The following is a 6,000-nucleotide window of genomic DNA, read 5'->3' on the forward strand; positions in this document are numbered from 1 at the left end:
TGGGGCACGATGGCGAGCGCCTGGTGGCCGGGCCTGTCCCCATGGGGCCCGGCTGGGCACAGCCCGAAGAGGCAACGTGGGTCATCCCTCCAATGGGCTCACCACTCATAGGAGGGGCCATAGAGGTCGGGTGCATTGTGAGCTGGGCGGCAGCCGAAGGCAGGGCACTTGGCGGTCCGATCCTCGGCTACAGAAGCTAGCTCTTGGGACGTGGAACGTCACCTCAGTGGGGGGGAAGGAGCCTGAGCTAGTCCGCGAGGTGGAGAAGTTCCGGCTGGATATAGTCGGACTCACCTCGACGCACAGCAAGGGCTCTGGAACCAGTTCTCTCGAGAGGGACTGGACCTTCTTCCACTCTGGCGTTGCCGGCAGTGAGAGGCGACGGGCTGGGGTGGCAATTCTCATTGCCCCCTGGCTCAAAGCCTGCACGTTTGAGTTCAACCCAGTGGACGAGAGGGTAGCTTCCCTTCGCCTTCGGGTGGGGGGACGGGTCCTGACTGTTGTTTGTGCTTACGCACCAAACAGCAGTTCAGAATACCCACCCTTTTTGGGCACACTCGAGGGCGTACTGGAAAGTGCTCCCCCAGGTGATTCCCTTGTCCTACTGGGGGACTTCAACGCTCATGTTGGCAACGACAGTGAAACCTGGAGAGGCGTGATTGGGAAGAATGGTCGCCCGGATCTAAACCCGAGTGGTGTTTTGTTATTGGACTTTTGTGCTCGTCACGGATTGTCCATAACAAACACCATGTTCAAACATAAGGGTGTCCATATGTGCACTTGGCACCAGGACACCCTAGGCCGCAGTTCCATGATCGACTTTGTAGTTGTGTCATCGGATTTGCGGCCTTATGTTTTGGACACTCGGGTGAAGAGAGGGGCCGAGCTTTCTACCGATCACCACCTGGTGGTGAGTTGGCTGCGATGGTGGGGGAGGATGCCGGACAGACCTGGCAGGCCCAAACGCATTGTGAGGGTCTGCTGGGAACGTCTGGCAGAGGCTCCTGTCAGAGAGAGTTTCAATTCACACCTCCGGGAGAACTTTGAACATGTCACGAGGGAGGTGCGGGACATTGAGTCCGAGTGGACCATGATCCGAACCTCTATTGTCGAGGCGGCTGATTGGAGCTGTGGCCGCAAGGTTGTTGGTGCCTGTCGTGGCGGTAATCCCAGAACCCGTTGGTGGACACCAGCAGTGAGGTATGCCGTCAAGCTGAAGAAGGAGTCCTATCGGGTTCTTTTGGCTCATAGGACTCCGGAGGCAGTGGACGGGTACCGACGGGCCAAGCGGTGTGCAGCTTTAGCGGTCGCGGAGGCAAAAACTCGGACATGGGAAGAGTTCGGGGAAGCCATGGAAAACGACTTCCGGACGGCTTCGAAGCGATTCTGGACCACCATACGGCGCCACAGGAAGGGGAAGCAGTGCACTATCAACACCGTGTATGGTGCGGATGGTGTTCTGCTGACTTCGACTGTGGATGTTGTGGATCGGTGGAGGGAATACTTCGAAGACCTCCTCAATCCCACCAACACGTCTTCCTTTGAGGAAGCGGTGCCTGGGGAAGCTGCAGTGGACTCTCCTATTTCTGGGGCTGAGGTCGCTGAGGTAGTTAAAAAGCTCCTCGGCGGCAAGGCCCCGGGGGTGGATGAGACCCGCCCGGAGTTCCTTAAGGCTCTGGATGCTGTGGGGCTGTCTTGGTTGACAAGACTCTGCAGCATCGCGTGGACACCGGGGGCGGTACCTCTGGATTGGCAGACCGGGGTGGTGGTCCCTCTCTTTAAGAAGGGGGACCGGAGGGTGTGTTCCAACTATCGTGGGATCACACTCTTCAGCCTTCCCGGTAAGGTTTATTCAGGTGTACTGGAGAGGAGGCTTCACTGGATAGTCGAACCTCGGATTCAGGAGGAACAGTGTGGTTTTCGTCCTGGTCGTGGAACTGTGGACCAGCTCTATACTCTCGGCAGGGTTCTTGAGGGTGCATGGGAGTTTGCCCAACCAGTCTACATGTGCTTTGTGGACTTGGAGAAGGCATTCGACCGTGTCCCTCGGGGAGTCCTGTGGGGAGTGCTCAGAGAATATGGGGTACCGGACTGTCTTATTGTGGCAGTCCGCTCCCTGTACGATCAGTGTCAGAGCTTGGTCCGCATTGCTGGCAGTAAGTCGGACACATTTCCAGTGAGGGTTGGACTCCGCCAAGGCTGTCCTTTGTCACCGATTCTGTTCATAACTTTTATGGACAGAATTTCTAGGCGCAGCCAAGGCGTTGAGGGGATCCGGTTTGGTGGCCACGGGATTAGGTCTCTGCTTTTTGCAGATGATGTAGTCCTGATGGCTTCATCTGACCGGGATCTTCAGCTCTCACTGGATCGGTGTGAAGCGACCGGAATGGGAATCAGCACCTCCAAGTCCGAGTCCATGGTTCTCGCCTGGAAAAGGGTGGAGTGCCATCTCCGGGTTGGGGAGGAGACCCTCCCCTAAGTGGAGGAGTTCAAGTACCTAGGAGTCTTGTTCACGAGTGGGGTAAGAGTGGATCATGAGATCGACAGGCGGATCGGTGCGGCGTCTTCAGTAATGCGGACGTTGTATCGATCCGTTGTGGTGAAGAAGGAGCTGAGCCGGAAGGCAAAGCTTTCAATTTACCGGTCGATCTACGTTCCCATCCTCACCTATGGTCATGAGCTTTGGGTCATGACCGAAAGGATAAGATCACGGGTACAAGCGGCCGAAATGAGTTTCCTCCGCCGGGTGGCGGGGCTCTCCCTTAGAGATAGGGTGAGAAGCTCTGCCATCCGGGAGGAACTCAAAGTAAAGCCGCTGCTCCTTCACATCGAGAGGAGCCAGATGAGGTGGTTCGGGCATCTGGTCAGGATGCCACCCGAACGCCTCCCTAGGGAGGTGTTTAGGGCACGTCCAGCTGGTAGGAGGCCACGGGGAAGACCCAGGACACGTTGGGAAGACTATGTCTCCCGGCTGGCCTGGGAACGCCTCGGGATCCCCCGGGAAGAGCTAGACGAAGTGGCTGGAGATAGGGAAGTCTGGGCTTCCCTGCTTAGGCTGCTGCCCCCGCGACCCGACCTCGGATAAGCGGAAGATGATGGATGGATGGATGGATATAGTATGTAGATATAATATTAGGAGTGATACAGTATGTAAATATAATATTAGGAGTGATTCAGTATGTAGATATAATATTAGGAGTGATATAGTATGTCAATACAATATTAAGAGTGATATAGTATGTAGATATAATATTAGGAGTGATATAGTATGTAGATATAATATTAGGAGTGATACAGTATGTAAATATAATATTAGGAGTGATACAGTGTGTAGATATAATATTAGGAGTAATATAGTATGTCGATATAATATTAAGAGTGATATAGTATGTAGATATAATATTAGGAGTGATATAGTATGTAGCTATAATATTAAGAGTGATACAGTATGTAGATATAATATTAGGAGTGATACAGTATGTAGATATAATATAAGGAGTGATATAGTATGTCGATATAATATTAAGAGTGATATAGTATGTAGGTATAATCTTGGGAGTGATACAGTATGTAGATATAATATTAGGAGTGATATAGTATGTAGATATAATATTAGGAGTGATATAGTATGTAGATATAATATTAGGAGTGATATAGTATGTAGATATAATATTAGGAGTGATATAGCATGTAGATATAATATTAGGAGTGATATAGTATGTCAATATAATATTAAGAGTGATATAGTATGTAAATATAATATTAGGAGTGATATAGTATGTAGATATAATATTAGGAGTGATATAGTATGTAGATATAATAAAACGAGTGATATAGTATGTAGATATAATATAAAGAGTGCTATAGTATGTAGATATAATATTAGGAGTGATATAGTATGTAGATATAATATTAGGAGTGATATAGTATGTAGATATAATATTAGGAGTGATATAGTATGTAAATATAATATTAGGAGTGATATAGTATGTAGATATAATATTAGGAGTGTTATAGTATGTAGATATAATATTAGGAGTGATATAGTATGTAGATATAATATTAGGAGTGATGTAGTATGTAGATATAATATTAGGAGTGATATAGTATGTAGATATAATATTATGAGTGATATAGTATGTAGATATAATATTAGGAGTGATATAGTATGTAGATATAATATTAGGAGTGATATAGTATGTAGATATAATATTATGAGTGATGTAGTATGTAGATATAATATTAGGAGTGATGTAGTATGTAGATATAATATTAGAAGTGATATAGTATGTAGATATAATATTAGGAATGATATAGTATGTAGATATAATATTAGGAGTGATATAGTATGTAGATATAATATTAGGAGTGATGTAGTATGTAGATATAATATTAGGAGTGATATAGTATGTAGATATATTAGGAGTGATATAGTATGTAGATATAATATTAGGAGTGATATAGTATGTAGATATAATATTAGGAGTGATATAGTATGTAGATATAATATTAGGGACGGCGCGGCGCAGTGGGAGAGTGGCCGTGCGCAACCCGAGGGTCACTGGTTCAAATCCCACCTAGAACCAACCTCGTCACGTCTGTTGTGTCCTGAGCAAGACACTTCACCCTTGCTCCTGATGGGTGCTGGTTGGCGCCTTGCATGGCAGCTCCCTCCATCAGTGTGTGAATGTGTGTGTGAATGGGTAAATGTGGAAGTAGTGTCAAAGCGCTTTGAGTACCTTGAAGGTAGAAAAGCACTATACAAGTACAACCCATTTATATAATATTAGGAGTGATATAGTATGTAGATACAATATTAGGAGTGATGTAGATATAATATTAGGAGTGATGTAGTATGTAGATATAATATTAGGAGTGATATAGTATGTAGATATAATATTAGGAGTGATATAGTATGTAGATATAATATTAGGAGTGATGTAGTATGTAGATATAATATTAGGAGTGATATAGTATGTAGATATAATATTAGGAGTGATATAGTATGTAGATATAATATTAGGAGTGATATAGTATGTAGATATAATATTAGGATAATAAGAGTGTCTGGTCTGCACGGCCCTGCGCGGCTAATGCTAACACGCTAACCAAGCTACATGTGCTAACATTTCCAAGGTTTTTAACAGCGACTAAATTGAGACACAACACATTCACAAAACACGTAGGATTGTAACAACAGGCACCAACCTTAACAGAAAAAACAATTTTCAAACGGCTAAAAGGTCGAGCGCCGGTCAAAATTCCAGAATGTTCACCCAGACATGGGCATAGCTCCGCATTGACGTCATCAACATGCGACCTAAGGACCGACATTGACGTCTTCAACATGCGATTTGAGGGCAGCTCGGGAGTAAACAACAAGGACGTCATCAACATGCGACCTAGGTTTTTATTAGTTTTCCATCCATCCATCCATCGCTTTTTCTACCGCTTCCTCCTTACCTAACATTTCTCTGGTAACTTAGGACATTCAGAACTGTGTGTCACATTTTTTCTATTTTTTATAAACCTTTATTTATAATCTGCAACATTTACAAACAAAAGAGCCCATCCATCCATCCATCCATCCATCCATCCATCCATCTTCTTCTGCTTATCCGAGGTTGGTTCACGGGGGCAGCAGCCAAAGCAAAGAAGCCCAGACTTCCCTCTCACCAGCCATTTCGTCCAGCTCTTCCCAGGGGATCCCGAGGCAAGCCGGGAGACATAGTCTTCCCAACATGTCCTGGGTCTTCCCCGTGGCCTCCTACTGGTTGGACGTGCCCGAAACACGTCGCTACAGAGGTGTTCGGGTGGCATCCTGACCAGATGCCCGAACCACCTCATTTGGCTCCTCTCCATGTGGAAGAGCAGGGGCAAACAAAAGAGAAATTATAATAAAACAAGTACAAAAACAGTACAAATCAGTGCCAGGGGGTTGTAAACTCAATGAAGTAACTAAAATAGAATGCAAAATATATATATGTAACAAAAAGTAAA

General features: G+C 45.9%; 1 protein-coding gene across 1 annotated transcript in view; it reads right to left on the minus strand.

Annotated features, from left to right (window-relative positions):
* Window positions 1-5,354, minus strand: part of dnaja1 (DnaJ heat shock protein family (Hsp40) member A1) — a 30,381-nt gene extending 25,027 nt beyond the window's left edge. The window contains exon 1 of the mRNA XM_061880800.1: window positions 5,209-5,354. The gene's annotated coding sequence lies outside the window, so the exon portion shown is untranslated. The remainder of the gene's footprint in view (window positions 1-5,208) is intronic.
* Between the last annotated feature and the right edge of the window lie 646 nt (window positions 5,355-6,000).

The sequence above is a fragment of the Nerophis ophidion genome, linkage group LG20, assembly GCF_033978795.1.
Source record: "Nerophis ophidion isolate RoL-2023_Sa linkage group LG20, RoL_Noph_v1.0, whole genome shotgun sequence".
Classification (NCBI taxonomy): Eukaryota; Metazoa; Chordata; class Actinopteri; order Syngnathiformes; family Syngnathidae; genus Nerophis; species Nerophis ophidion.